The sequence below is a fragment of the Camelus bactrianus genome, chromosome 2 (assembly GCF_048773025.1).
Source record: "Camelus bactrianus isolate YW-2024 breed Bactrian camel chromosome 2, ASM4877302v1, whole genome shotgun sequence".
NCBI lineage: Eukaryota > Metazoa > Chordata > Mammalia > Artiodactyla > Camelidae > Camelus > Camelus bactrianus.
The window spans coordinates 17,012,566-17,028,308 of record NC_133540.1 but is presented as its reverse complement, the minus strand read 5'-3'; the positions used below and the strand labels follow the sequence as shown (position 1 = coordinate 17,028,308).

The 15,743-nt window shown below is 49.0% G+C and overlaps 1 protein-coding gene across 1 annotated transcript in view; it reads left to right on the top strand.

The window, feature by feature from the left end:
- The first annotated feature begins 3,206 nt into the window (after positions 1 to 3,206).
- Positions 3,207 to 15,743, top strand: part of LOC141579581 (trafficking protein particle complex subunit 9-like) — a 90,288-nt gene continuing 77,751 nt past the window's right edge. The window contains exons 1-6 of the mRNA XM_074376349.1: positions 3,207 to 4,629; positions 5,031 to 5,083; positions 5,370 to 5,554; positions 7,319 to 7,428; positions 8,829 to 9,383; positions 9,933 to 12,591. The gene's annotated coding sequence lies outside the window, so the exon portion shown is untranslated. The remainder of the gene's footprint in view (positions 4,630 to 5,030; positions 5,084 to 5,369; positions 5,555 to 7,318; positions 7,429 to 8,828; positions 9,384 to 9,932; positions 12,592 to 15,743) is intronic.

Genomic DNA, 15,743 nt, shown 5'->3' with positions numbered 1-15,743 from the left:
TCCGGATCTATTCTGCTTCAAGTTCATTACTCCGTGAGATCTGCCAGGATTGCCTTATTCCCTCCTGCCTGTCTCCCACCCCACCGCCATCACCGGAGTTTGCTCATATCACTTTTTTTTAAAAATTTTTCCAAGCTCTTGCTACCCCCAACATGCTGCCTGTTTCCTCTACTAAAACTCTGAGCCCCCAGTGATGGGGAGTCATGTCTATTTTGTTTACTGATAAAGCCCGAGAGCCTTGTGAATGGGTCTAGTTAGGAGATTCCCGTACGTAGTAGGAGCTTATACACATTTGCTGAATGAATGTAGATGCCCTGGTCCAATCCAATGGAGCACTTCTGTGTCCTGCTCAAAGAATAACTGTCCTTTCCACCTGAGAGGGGGTGACAACTTCCTTGGTGATCAAAGGCAAGATCTTTTTGCTTTATGCTGTTAACCTTAGGCTGGAAGACTGGGGGATCTTCATATATATTTTTAAATTTGGTTCACTCTGCAGTTTGTCTTTGGTCTCTGTATAATTTTGAGAAACTCTTTATGAGTGATCATTCTTCCATCAGATTGAACAGGGTCCAGGGGGAAGGACCAAGCCTGTCCCATCGGCCATCCTATGTCATGTCCTGGGACCCAGTGGATGCTCAGCATGTAAGTGAACAGACAGGAGTGAGTGAAGAGATGGGAGCATCTCCTTATTGTGGTGGCTGCTCTCTGTCAGATGCCTTGAGATTTGGGGAAGGGTTTACAAGTGCGGAGAGGGGAGATCAGGTCCTCTGTGCTCTTCCTGAGTGCCCTGGCTTTACCCATTCCCCCAGCCCACTCTGGGCAGCCAAGCCGAGGAGCTGGGCCACCGGGGGTTGTGCTGATCAATAATCCACCTTCACCCCAAGTCCGGGGGGTAGGTACCCCTGGTTGTAGTCTCTGGAGTCAGGTCCTTGGAGGAATTCCTCACTGAACTATGTTTTGGACCTTTTATTTTTCTCTATAACCTCCAGCTGAAGAAGAAGATTGTCTTAGACACATGGAAGCTGAGGACGCCTACTGTCCCCTCGGAACCCAGGTGGGGCTGGGAGTCTGCTGTTTGTACAGCCGGTGGGCTCGTGTTGCTTTGGGCATCCCTGTGCCTGAATTCCTGCAGTACCCTCGGTGGTAAGGACAGGGGTGCCTGGCAGGGAGGGTAGTGGGTCGGGAGACTGCACAGCTGGGGCGATGTTAACCTGGGGTGAGCGGGAGCCTGCTGATGCATGGCATCTCGGTGCAGGGAACTCTTCACGCTCAGAGGGGTTCCCACTCCCGCAGGGGCCCTTTGATCAGGGTGCTGGGCTGTCAGGGGACTGCAGGGGTCCCAGTGAGGATTAAGGTGCCTTCAGGCAATGGGAAGTGAGGGATCCAGCGGCACTTGAATTAACTGTGCACCCAAACCCAGCCCCCATCTCTTTCAGCCTTTTTCCTAATCTGCAAAACTGGAATGATATTAACCACCCCGTGGGGTCGTTGATGGGCTGGGACAGACTAGACAGTTTTGAGCTGGAATTCCTCTGTCCCCTGATTGTTTTCCTTCTTTCTGACTATTTGCTCTCACAAGCTCAGTCTCTCTGTCTCTCTCTCTTTCACTTCTAACTTTCTCTCATGCTCTGGTTTCATTTGATTTCCAACCACCACCCCTCACCCTCGCCAATCCCCAGATGAGTGAACTTGATTTCTGTGTGTCAGTTCCAAATTCCCAGGAAAGATGCTCTGTCTCCCTCTGGATCTGTTGTCCAACCCATCAGTTGTGGCCAGAGGAGCGAGTCCCTCTGGGATCAGCAGAGGGTCTCCGCCCAGCCCCCCAGCCACCACTGTGAGAGCACATAGCTCTCCAAGGAGGAGGTACTGGCTGTGACCTTGTGTCAGTCAGTATGAATTTATGTCTCCTCTTGCCCCTCCTTCATCCTCATAAACAAAGATGAAAATTAAACACTTCCAGGATTTGTGTCATGGAACACTCAGGGTGGGGGCTAAGGGGGCTGGAATCTCTGTTGCATTTAAAGGGCTACAGTGAATCCCCAACGAGAGCCTGCAAAGGGAACACCACCGGCCCCTCCCGGCACTTAGGGTGCTGAGTCTGCGTGATGTTGAGCTAGACTTCTGACCACAGCTCAGGGGTCTGGTCTGACCAGTTAGCCTTTGAAACCAACCAGCTTTGGATTCCTCAATCCCTCCCTGAGGTTTTACCTGAACCACCAGCTTCTGTATCTCTGAAGACAGATGATGAGGGCCCTTCACGTAAGCCATTTGCACAGCACTTTGCAGGCCTTTGTGCTGCACGGTCTGCCCGGCGAGATAACTGAGGTTGGAATTTTACTGATGTTAGAAATAGTTTGGTTTCCCGATGCACTGTTTCACTGAACAAGCAACAGAAGCCTCTTCTCGCTGATAAAAGCAAAAAAGGGACTTAATGAAAAGATGCTGGGAGGGTGTGTGGAGTGTCCAGGACCGGAGCCAACCCAGGAGCTGTAGGAGGTTTTAGGGAGCCCCAGGCACCAGGCCGGGCTGGGTGCTACTGGGCCCCCTGCCACCCCAGAAGGGACCCTTCTCCACCCGACCCTCCACCTCACTCACTGCAGGTTCACATCCCGGCAGATCCAGGTCACACTGAAGCCACCAGCACACACCTCAATGGGGGAGTTGGCCCCGTCTCAGCTGAGGGCGAGCCCGGTGTGGGGAGATGCCCAGTTAGAGGAAGGCAGTTCCCCTACTGTTCCGAGTTAAGGTGCAAGTCAGTGCCCATCACTCAGGAGAGCCAGGCTGGACAGACCTCATTGCATTGACTAGGCTGTCTGGGTTCACTTAATACTTTCTATGTTTGAAGGCCCTGGAGGGAGAAAAAGTGAAGGTTCTAGTACTTATTTTGTGTTTCCCACGTACCAGGTGCGGTAAGCAAGCCACTTCAGACAAGGCCCAGAGCAACCACGTTAATAGGCCACGGAGGAAGTCGTGCAGTCAGGCCTCTGTGGTCCCGAAACCCGTGTCCCATATTTACCAGTGGAAACTGGGGGGATTTATGGGACTGTGTGCTCCTGTAGGGGCTGGGATGTGTGTGTTTAAAAGAAACTCGTCTAGAACCACAGCCACTTATTGCACGGAGGCAGAGGAGGGGAAGATTCCAGCCTCTGGTCCAGCTCGTGTGGAGCTCAGAAATTGCTCCTTCTGTCCTGAAAACAACACCAGAGCTGAGGGAGCTGCAATCCCACTGCACTTCTTAGATCCCAGAAAAATGAGGGGAAAAGCTGCTCCCAACCCAGAGAGGCAGCCGGGCAGGCTTGGAGAGTCACAGCTCCCAGGGCAGAACCCGCTTTTGTAAGAACCCCCGGGGCAGGCAGATTTAACAGGTCCCTGAGGCCAGTGGGAGTCTCAGCGTGGGGAAGTCAGAGTGTGACAACTCCAGGGAGCCAGTCAGAGGGGCCCCCTGCTCTTTTTCATGCATTTTACTTCCAGGACCGTGTCCTGTTCTCAGAATGAAGGCCAGAGGATAACTCCTCATGCTTCCTGCCTGGAAAGGAGAAAATAACTCTATTGAAATACACCCAGAACATTCTGTTTCATTGGGGGAAGTTGTTTTTTGTTTGTTTGTTTTTTAATGAGAAATTATTTTACCAGAGCCTAACCAACCTGGGAGAAGGGAAATCCCTTCTGTCTCACCCAAATTGGGGTGGGGGGAAAGAGACACACTTGTGGAGGTCACAGCTCAGGGCACAGGCTCAATGAGAACTAATCACAGGACTACAGATGCCCTGCTCTGTCCTGCTCCCCCAACACCTTACCTCCATGTCAGTAGGGCCCCTGTGTAATGACAGGAATAAAAGTAAAGGAAGTAAATGTCTCAGGAGTCTCTAGGGAAAACCCAAAGACAGCGGGGAGATGAAAACAAGGACACACAGACTGTTTTAGCCTCTCACACCAATAGCTGTAGCAAACTACACACAGCCCAGCCCCAGTAGATAAACAGAAAACCTCACAGAAGATATTATTTATTTTGGTTCTCTTACCAAGTGCATTCCATGGTGCATCCTTGCCTAGAATTGAGTGGAAGAAAGTCCATCTCAGAAGGGACATAACTGAAGAGGGATGGCTTTCCAGACTCTGATGGGCAGAGAGAGCAGCAGCCTGGGTGAGAGCACAGTGAGGGGTGGGGTAGGGGGTGGGCTGCCTTCTTCCCCAAATAAGGAAACTTCCTGAGGCCAGCACAGGAGGGAGGGCCATGGGGTGGAAGCAGCCAGACTTCTTCCTGAGAACTGATGGGACGCCTCAAAGGGACCATTCAGGTACCCAAACTGGGCTGTGAGGGTGGGAGCCAGTTGGTCTGACTCAGAGCCCAGGACTGAGGTGGGCATACAGCAGGCCGGTCTTACTTGGCCGGATCCATTTCACTTCTCCGAAGCCCTGTGTAAAACATGAAGCGTGGACAGCCTGGTGAGCACAGCTCTGCCCTCAAGACCTGTTTCAACTCCTCTCTTCCTGGAAAACAGCATCTCTGAGCCCGTCCTTGGTGACCTCAGAGAGATCACCCTAGTGGCCCAGGCTAGTGACCGGGAACATGTACCTTCCTGCAGCCAACCCCAGACGTCCACTGATGCATCATATACTGGCAAAGATGTGAGTTCCTGTGCATTGGTCTAACAGCAGAGACTCTGCCACAGGCCCAAGAGGTGGTGTGTGGGACATGCAGGGGTGCAGGCGTGTAGGCAGTGCAAAAGTGTAACTGGTGACAGGGGTGCAGGGGCTGTGGGGGGCGCAGGCAGTTCAGGGGATGCGGGGGTGCAGGGGTGCAGAAGTGCAGGCAGTGCAGAAGTGCAGATAGTGGCAGGGGTGCAGAGGTGCAGGGAGTGTAGGGATGCAGGGACGTGCTCAGGCACGTGGCCAGGATTAGAAGGCAAGTGCACATCCTCTCAGTCAGCCTGACCCCGGGAGGCTAGTGCAATGGTTTGGGGCGGCGGAGGCGGCGGCGTGTGGGAGGCTGCCCGGGCAAGCCGGTCGATTTCTTCTCTTCCCTGCAGCCTGGCCTAGGGTGACCTTGGCCGCCGGAGATTCGCCAGATGTTGGACTCCAGGTAAGCTTGCTCCTGGGAGGTGGGGTAGTTAGGTCAGAGGGCGGCGGCAGCGGCAGGGGGGCGGAGCAGGGCTGCCCCTGGTGAACTGGTGGAATAGCTGCCTTCTCCCGGCTGCCGGGCCTGGGAGCGGCCTCTGCTGCCCCAGGTCGCTGGACACGCTTGTCCCACTCAGCTTGCTGAGTGGGGAGTGGGGACGGTGCCATTAAGGTGCGGGGCCCACGGGGGTAGGGGGGCTGCCGCGCGGAAGCCGGCCAATTCGCTCTGCTCTCCCCCTCGGCGGAGCCAGGGGCGGCTTCTGCTGCCTTAGAGGCGGGACGCCAGTCTCCAAGTGAGCTTGCTCCTGAGAGGCGGCGGCGGCGGCTGCAGGGTGAGGGGGTCCGTTCCAAGGAGTTACTCCATTTCTTCTCTCCCCCGCGGCCTGGCCTGGGGGCGACCTTGGCCGCCGGAGATTCGCCAGATGTTGGACTCCAGGTGAGCTTGCTCCTGGGAGATGGGTGCGGTGCAGTCAGGGGGCTGGTAAGGTGGTGGCTGCGGGGATAGGGAGGCTGCCCCTTGGGAGCTTGTGAATTAGCTCCCATGTCTGTGCCGCGTGGCCTGCAGGCGGCCTCTGCTGCGCCAGGTCCCCGGACACCCCTGTCCCACTTTGCCTGCTGGGGGCAGGAGGCAGGGTAGTCAGGGTGCATGGGCGGCGGGGTCGGGGGCCTGCAGCGGGGGAGCGGGCACATTTTCTCCCATCTTCCCCGCGGCTTGTCCTGGGGGCGGTCTCTGTTGCCCTGGGTTACGGAACACGTGTATCCTAGTCGGCCTGACCCCAGGAGGCGGGCATGGTACGTTGGGGGTGGTGGCAGCAGCGGCAGGTTTTCCCATGGAGCCGGTCCATTTGCTCCCATTTCCCCCCATGGTTTGCCCTGGGGGCGGTCCCTGTTGTCCCAAGTTCACCGGACGTCCATCTCCAGGTCAGCCTGCTCCCTAGAGGAGGCCACCGTGAGGTCAGGGAGCAAGAGTGGTGGCTGCTGCGGGGGTAGGGGGCTGCCTTGGGGAGCTGGTGGATTGGCTCCAGCCTCCCCGATGGCCTGGTGTGGGAGTGGCCTCTCCTGCCCCAGATCACCAGACATGCCTGTCCCATTCAGCCTGCAGGGGGAGGGGCGCCCTGGGCGGTGCCTTTAAGGTGCGGGGGTGGCAACGGTGGAGGTAGAAGACCTCAGCGCGGAGCCTGTCAATTTGCTCTCCTCTTCCCCGCTGCCAATCCTGGGGGCGTCCTCTGCTGCCCAAGAAGCTGGATGCCCGTCTCCAGATCAGCTTGCTCCTGGGAGGCGGGCGAGATCCCGTCGAGGGGCAGAGGCAGCTGAGACGGCCGGCTGCCCCGCCTAATGGGGCCACTTCTTCTCCTCTCCCCTGACCTGGCCTGGGGATGGCCTCTCCCGCGCAAGATTCGCCTGACACCCCACACCCGGTCAGGTTGCTCCTGGGAGGTGGGCGCGGTGAGATCAGGTGGTGGAGAGGAGAGGGGGGCTGCCCCTGGCGAGCTGGAGGATAAGCTCCCATCTCTCTGGAGGCCTGACGTGGCCGCCCCTCATTCCCAGGTCACGCTTCTCCGGGTCATATTGCCCCGGGGTTGCCGTAGGGTGCGGGGGCGGCGGGGTGTTGGCGGGGGTATGGAGCCTGCCGCTTGGGAGCTGGTGGTTTAGCTCCCATCTCTTCCGCAGCTTGGCCTGGGGGCAGCCTCTTTTGCCCCAGGTCGCAAAGCACAGTTTCCCTGACAGCTTAGCCACCGGAGGTGGGCAGGATGTGCTGAGGGGGCGGAGGCAGCTGCCAAGGCAGCGACGAAGGGTGCTGTCCCTGGCCAGCTGGTCAATTTGTTCTCATCTCAACCTTTGCTGCCCCAGTTTCGCAGAACGCCCTTCTCCAGTTTATTCTTCTCCTGGGAGGTGGTCGCAGTGCATGCAGCCCAAGGTCTGGGCTCTCCCCTGGGAAGGGGCAGAACTCTCTTGTTCTCCTTTGTGTTTATTCTTCAGCGAAGTGGTTACTGGCCCCAATTCTTAATTCTGAGAAAGTGTAGCCTGTGTTATGGAAGAGCTGCTGGACAGTGAGGTTTCTGGGTGGGTTTTCACATCAGCTGATGCCCCAGGCAGGCAGGAAAGCTATTACTCAGAGATTCTTAGTCTGGAGTTGGGGGATGGCCCCGCCATCCTCACCATGCTTTTTAAAAATGTGTTACTCCCCTCTTTTTCCTAGGTGACATTTTAGGTTATTGGGTCCCAGATTGCTGGCACACTCATCCCTGTTCTCAAATATATTTTGAACTTGGGTGAAGTGATAAGTAGGGGAAGATGATTTACCAAAAGGTAAGAATACTTAAATTTGCATTAAAGCTACATTCTGTCAATCTTTCTCAAATGATTTTTCTCTGATTCTAAATCCACGACCTAGTGAATGTTGTACTCCTGTGTAAATCATTGATCTTCACATCACATTTGTTGAGTGGTCAATGAGATTTGTTAATTAGATTATTCCTGAAAGGAAAAGCTCAGGCTTTTGAGAATTCCTTGTCTGAAGTCACCCAGGCAGTCACAGTAGAAGACAGAGCTGATATAAAAATCCCTCAGCTGCCTGAACTGCAAAGCTTCTGGGATTACTGATCCCTGAAATGCAGGTGACTCTTGATGATATTCTGGGGGATGGTTTACATGATCAGATTCTTCCAGTCCTGTAAATGGGTTCCATGGCCCCAGCCCCGGGAGAGCTGGTCATAAGGGCCATATCGTGAGGGGTGGGATGGGAAGGCAAGGTCTAAGAGCTGAAATCACTGAGATTCCACACTCGCTAAACACAGACTCCAGAGCCTAATTGTTGTCAGGTTCTCTTCTGTATTTGAGAGTGTGTTCAGACATGATTCTTGCCCTTCAGGGGTCACTGCCTGGGTGGCAGTAACCTTTACGTAAATCTGGGGAGGATGGCAATTAAGTAGATGGGCTGTTATGGTTCTCAGTGTGCCCAGGCTCGCTCTTCCAGGCACTCGTGGGACTAACGAGAGTCATGTTATTCACTCATACACTGATTTATTACCCTTGAATTGATCATTCATCCCACAGTAATTGAAACAAGGGATCAGGAACATGAGTTTTGTCCCCTCTCCCATCACTGATTGTATCTGTCAGTCGGGCGCCCTGCGTATGCATTGTGAAATGGTGGTATTTTTTGCCCAATGGGGCAGCACTGTCAGTTCTGAGAATCAGGGGAGTCTCGTGGGTAGGACAGCACCCTGACACACATGGCAACCCGCCTACCCCGTGAGACAGCATTGTCGATGCTCAGGTGACACGATGTAGACCGCGGTGCTAAACCTGGGCGTGTTCAGTGATCTCGGCTGCTCTAAAAATACAGACTACAGTTCCCTACCTCTGGAGACCCTGAGGGTCTGCACCCCAGAATCCTGCATTTTAAGAAGCACTTTAACTAATTCTGATGAAGATGATCTGAGTGTCCCAATGAGAAACACTGGTGTGTGATTCAGCAATACTGAGGATTCTCAGGGAACAATGTCTTTTCAGGATGGTCCAAGGTCCCTCACTTGAGACTTTTGCCTTGGGTTTAATTGTATGTGTTCAGAAGTGATGTCTCTTACTTCCAGTGCTTGTCAGCATGCTCTGTGCAGGGACTTGCACTCAGTAGATGGCAAAAACTATGATTCTTCAGGTCACCGAGCTAGAGTGTGAGCGATCTTTTATTTTGGTTTTCTTTATAGCAATGCAGAGTCTCCCAAGAAGAGATTCAGACTGAACAGCTTTGTGTCAGACATTGGAAGACCGCTGGTGCCCAAGGTGTTCTCTGGCAGGGCAATGACGAATCTAGGTCCCTCTTTCACTGCTACGTCAATGAAGTGGGCCACTTGGACAAGGCCAAATCTGCTATCCCAACCATAGCCCTTGACAGGGATGTTCGGCTCCAGGAAGCCATCAGATGCAGCAGGTGGCCAGAGGAGGAGCCGAACGGGCTCATAAAATGTGACACCCCCAGCTTCATCAACACGGACCAGAACTCTTCCTTTGGGGAAGATGATCTCCTGATTTTGGAACCACCAATTGTTCTAGAAGATAAGCCAGTTGCTCAGACCTCACACAAAGACTTGAATTGAGAAACGTGCTTTGTCAAGTGTCTTTCTGAAGATGTGAAGTCTGTCTTTGTATGGCAGGAATTCCCCTTTCACAAAACTGTATGTGTTTGTGTCTGAGAGAGAGAAATGGAGACAGACAGAAAGACGGAGACAGAAAAGCGCCCCCTCAGAAGAGAGCTAGTTAAGGTGGGTTTTGTGCCTTTAAAAAACATTTGGGGTTTTGGGGGGAACAAAGTATTTACACTGTCTCATTCTCCTCGTTGGAAACCTTGGCCCCATACTCAGTGTTAGCGGCCTTGAACGGGGGTTGGCATGGTGCATTTCATCTGGCGCTGCCACTTCCACGCTCTGCCTTTAGCACGTTGCTTTGCCTCTCAGGGCTGCCACCCTTTTAACTATAAGGAGAGGAGTCTGGAGTATGTGATCCATCCCAGCTCTGCTGTTTTGCAAGTTTCTGAGTTTGTATTCGGATGAGGCTGGGATACACCCAGAGCAGTATAAACCAGGCCCTACCTCCTGCCTATTGCTGGGGCATCCCTCAGGCCTGTGCCTTCTACTCAACCCTTTACTGAGCCCAGCTTTTGTCAGGAGCCCAAGTGCCTACCGAGATGGCAGGGGACGTCTCTCGTGGTCACGGTGGCCATCATTTCTATTGGTTGTGCTGAAACAGCTCTTCTGAGATCCCCCGGCCACCCTTGCTCAAACCTGAGGACAACCCTGTCGTTTCTTTCCTAGGAGGAGGATCAATGCATGGTGCATTTTATGACAGTCCTGTCCCCAGGAATGCACGGAAGGTTATCAGCTGAGTAAGGGGAGGTGCCTCTGTGTCCCTGTGTCCCTGTATCTCGGCTTACAGTGCCCTGCCACCGGCTACTGAGCAAGAAAAGTGCTATTCACCATGATGGGTATTTTGCAGATGTGTAGGTGATGGTCGTGTGGCTCGTGTGTGGGCTTTGTGCTGGGATGGTGAAGGGCTTATAAATACCTCATCAACATGTATTCGAGGTGGCCTGGTGCCACACAGACTTGATTGATGAAGGCATCAAGCCTGCACACTGGTTTGGAAACAACTTGGTTTTGATCAGTCACACTGCATGCATGACTCGCTGCTAATCTCTGGGTGGTTTTTTCATTTTAGATTTATTCACCCAGTGTCTTGCTTAAGCTGAAAAATACTTTTATTTCACCAGAATATTCTCTGATTCTTTGTTTTCACAATCCAGTTTTTTAATTCCTTTAAAAATTGTTCTGTGTTTATAATGCCTCCTTATTTCTATCATCTCTAGGTTCCCAGTGGCCTGAGCCATGCACCAGATTTTATGTAGGAACTGTACCACCAAAAGAAATCCCCTCGCCATAATATCTTTTGAGGAAAATATTATTCTTTAAGACTCTAACACTAAATCATAGAAGAAAGCATGGAACATTTCTTGTAGTTAATACATGTTCATGCAAAAAAAAATTTGATATTTTCATTGAAAAATGTTGATTTTAATAACTTTTACTAATGTGAATATTATTATTCATAATTTAAGTAACCAAATAAAACCACAGTTATTTCTTATTAAGATTGAAAACTATTTACACAGTCTCTCAATTAGAAGACTGAAGTGTATTTAAAAGATGGAAAAATACCTATGATGACACCATCTTTTTTATTAACTAAATATCAAGAACTGTGCAGGGTTAAGATTTGACACCCTGCAAGCTGCCAGGTTAGCATGAGGTAGTCTGTGGATGCTGCCAGAAGACAGGACACTCCCCCAGGATCAGAGACAAAGGACTTCCTGCCGGCACAGCAGGCAGCCTTGGGTTCATGTTCTTGTTGGTTCCTGAGCTCTTTTCCTATTGCTGTTGTAACAAAGGACCACAGACTCAGTGGCTTAAAGTAACACACATCCATTGTCTCACTGTTCTAGGGTGCAGAAATGCAAAGTCAATGTCAGTGGGCTAAAACCAACGTGTGGCCAAGGCTACGTTCCACACTGAGGCTCTTGGGAGGGATTCATCTTACTACATTTCCCAGCCTGCAGAGGTGCTCACACTCCTTGGCCCAGGGCCCTGTGTCACTGTGACTTCTGCTGTCACATCACATCTCTGTCTCTGACCAATCTGCCTCTCTCCTCTAAGGACCTCCGTGATGATGTTTGCTTTCCCACAGTGATCTGCCATCCCAAGGTCCTTGACAGTCACACCTGCAGAGTCCCTTTTGCCATGCACAGTGACATTCCTAGGTTCTAGGGATCAGACCGTGGACATATTGGGGGCCATTATTCTACCGAGTTCTTCCCTTTGGCCCCACTGGTTCTTGTCCATCCCACATGCAAAATGCATCCACCTCATCCCAACACACTCCAGAGTCTCATTTACTACACCATCAACTCAAAGTCGAACATGTAGTCTAACTATTATCAGCTCAAAAGCCTAAATATTTTCATCCTTATCACCTAAGTCAGGCAAGATTGAGACCCTGGGTGTGATCTTCTCTGCTCAAAATCCTGCAATGGCTTCTCATTTCACTCAGTGAAGAAGCGAGAGTCCTTATGGTGACCTTACAGCTTTCCTCCCCCTCCCCAAGCTGAGCTCATCTCCGGTTTTCTCCCTGGCTCACTCCGCTCCAGCCACACTGGCCTCCCTGCTGGCCCTTGGGGACATCAGACATGCACCCACAGGCCTGTTGCCCTGGCCGGTCTCTGTCCAACTCATATGCTGAAGTCCTAACCCCCAGGACTACAGAACATGACCCCATTTGGAAATAGGGTTGTTGCAGATGTCATTGGTTAAGAAGAGTTCATTAGGGTGGGCCCTAATCCAGTATGACTTGTGTCCGGATAAAAAGGGGCAATGTGGACACAGAGACACGTGTACATGGAGATGACGTGATGAGATGTGGAGAGAAGACGGTCATCTCCAAGCCAAGGAGAGAGGCCTGGACCAGCCTCTCCCTCCCAGCCCTCAGGAGGAACCAGCCCTGCTGACACCCTGCCTGCAGACTCCCCGCACCCAGGGCTGTGAGACAGTGAGCCTCTGTGGTTCACGTCACCCAGTGTGCGGTGCTGTGTTAGAGGGAGCTCAGCAACTAGCACCCCCTTCTCAAGGTCCTCAGTGAGCCCAGCTCTGGCCATCTCATTTTAACCTGGAAACTGCCTTCCCCTTGTCTCTGCCCCAGAAACCCCCTCTCCCTGATCATATTATTTCTATCACCTTCTAGAATACTATATATTTCACATGACTGTCACGACTGTAGTTTATGTTCTGCTCCTCCTCAGTCCTATAGTGACAAGGATCCTTATTTTTTCACTGACGGACCTCAGGTGGCTTGACCAGTACCCGTGGCACAGCAGTCAATACAAATTGGCCGGATGGAAGGAGGGATCGTTCCTTACATTCACAGGTGAGTGAACGAAGATTCCGGGGGACTGAGAGTTTTGCTCAGGCACAGAGCTGGTAAGTGTCAGGCCAAGGTGGGTTTCAGGTACCTATGAACCTGAGGGAGCCTTGAGTGATTTCCATTGATTAGTATTTCTCAGGTGTCTCTTTTTCTGGCTCTAACTTTTGACTTCTTTCTGTTATTCTTCTAAGCTTTCAACCAGTTTTAAGTTTTAATTCTGCTTTGTCTCAGGTAAACAAATGAAATCTGTAAATCTTTTAACTCATTATTTGTTTCATCTAAATACATTGTGATTAGTGATGATATTTTATTTCTGGCATCTTGTTTTGTGAATTCTATTTGCTTTGCTCTGCTTTTCTCCTGCCTGTTATATACCTTGCAGTCATGGTTAAGAGCATGGCGTCTAGAGACAGCCTATCCGGGCTTGGTTCCCTCCCTCGCTAACCATGTAACCAGTATATGTAATCCCTTTGAGACTCACTTTCTTCATATACAAAAAGTGGTAGTATCCACCTCAAAGACTGTGAGGATTAAGTGATAAAATAGATGAAGAACTTAGAATAGTGACCGGCCTATTTTGCATTCTTCATTTTGACTTCTTTATTTTTATTCTCTTTTTAAACAATTACTTTAGAGATTACTGTTGAATTTTAATGAACACCCTAGATATTGAAGATTAAAATGTTACTTAACCCATACATTGAATTTTATATACCAAATGATATCTGTATTTTGTTTCCATAAGTTCTGTTTAGTTCTTTAAAAAATTGATCTGTTTTCTTTTTCATGATGTCCTGATTGTTCATTATGTTATATAAGATTCATTTTATCTTTTAATGATTCAGTCATACTTATTTTATGCTCTCTCTTAGATTGTTTCATAATTTTAGGCTCTGGAATATTAATCATCCTGTGTTTTACGGTTAGCTCTTTCTTCCCTGTGACACTCATTTCCTTCTGTTTTTAGTTGTGTGTCTGTGTGTGTGTAGAGTTGTGGGAGATTCTCTATAGTGAGTACAATTTTTTTTTCCTATGATTGTCCCTTACATCCTGGTTTTTAAAGTTTCCCTAGAGAACAGTTTTGTGTTGCTTATCCTAAGGCTCCAAGTGATATGATCAACCATGAATTATTATATTTTTCAGTTTGGGAATTCCGGAATCTTAAGTGGAGTATCAATTTGGATTCCACATTCATATAAAGCAGGGGAGTGGAGACTAGATTTTTTTAAGGGAGACTTTGTTTTTCCCTAGAGAACCAGTTGTTTCACCCCTTTCCTGTGTGCACATGTGAAGAACTTTGAGTCTTCCTTTCAGTGAAGAGGCAAGTCTTCCAATACGTCTTATGCAGAGGTTTCTATAAAGGAAGACTCTTCTACATCTGGTATGGACCCTTTTTCCTAAATGGACATTGTATCCCTATTTATGTGCAGATGAAAACCCCTTCCCTCCAGGGTGTGGTGGCATCAGCTCACAAGATTACCATTTTGACGTTAAGTGTCCTCTTTGTATTGTCACCTGGGAACTTCTCTCTCCAGAGCAGAGTTAGCTCTGTGTTACTTTTGTTGTTGTATTTTATCCGGCATTACTGAAAGTTTTACTTAGAAAGGATCCTAATTAGCTCTGTTTACCTGTTTCCAGAGCTGAAAGCTTCAGTTCTAGAGTATCTGTTTGATTTTTCTTAAAAATACATTCCAGTATATTTCTCTGGTGAAAGTCTTGACCCTGTTTATATTCTCCCATCATTTCCTTATTTTCTTGAATATATTAAAAGTATTTTATAGCCTTTATTGGTAACTCTGATGCCTACCTACATCACCTGGGGGTTTGCATCCTTTGTCTAATATTTCTTATTCTCATTTTATCCATCATATAGTCTTGACATGTTGCATGTCTAGAAATTCTTTATTACATGGCAGACATTGCAAATGAAAAATCCATATCTTATCTTCCGTAAGAGGTTTTCTACCTTCCCGTTAGGCAGACAGTGTGAGGGACTGATCATGTCACTCCAATCAGGCCCTGAGTTATGTCAGGACAGAAGTGCCTTTTTTCTTAAGACAGCTTTGAGGTATACTTGGCAAAATAATTTTCACACATTTAAAGTGTACAACTTAATACGTTTTGACATAAGTATATCCCCAAGAAACCATGACCACATTCAAGACAGTGAACATACCCATCACCCACAAAACTCTTCTCCTGCATTTTGTTGTCCCTCCCTCCCTCTCCGTCTATTCCCCTGAAAACCATTGATCTGTTTTCTATCACAACATACTGGTTTGCATTTTGAAGATCGTTGTATGAATGGATTCATGCAGTATCTACTCTATGTTGTCTGACTTCTTTCATTCAGTGTAATTATTTTGAGAGTCATCTATGTTGCTGTATTAATAGCTAATTTTTCTTATAGCAGAGTATTGCTTAGTGCTGAGTTTTTCCTGAATAGTTTATTGTGAGCAGTGTTTGGATAGACCATCCTTTGTTTCTTCATTTACTTCTTCATGGATGCATGGGTTATTTACAACTTGCGCTATTATAAATAATATTGCAGTGAATATTTGGTTACAAGTCTTTGTATGGACATATGCTTTTATTTTCTAAAGCATCAGATGAGGAATATCTGGGTTATATGGTAGATAAGTGTTTACCTTTTTTAAAGAAACTGTTAAACAGTTTTCCAAAATAGTTGTGCTAATGTAAATTCCTCATGCTGTGTATCAGTTCTGGTTGCTCTATTTCCTTGTCAGCACTTTGTAAGGTCGGTCTTTCTAATCATATACATTCTAGTATGTATGTGTACTAGTATCTCACTGTGGTTTTTAAAAGCATTTCTCTAATGACTAATGGCATCTTTAATCAGCATCTTTTCATATGCTTATTATCCATCTGGATATCTTTACTGAAGTGTGTTTTCTGGCCTCATTCATTCATTCAGGTGTTTGCATTATTATTGAGTTTTGAAACATTTTTATTCTGGATCAGACACAAAGAGAGACCTTTACCATATATATGATCTGCAAATAGCTTCTGTCTATGGCTTGTCTTTTCATTTGCATCACAGTGTTTAGAAGAGCTTTGAAGAGTCTTCATTTTTGTAAAGTTCACTCTATCAGTTACTTTTTAAAATAGATTATACTTTTGGTGTCATAGCAAAG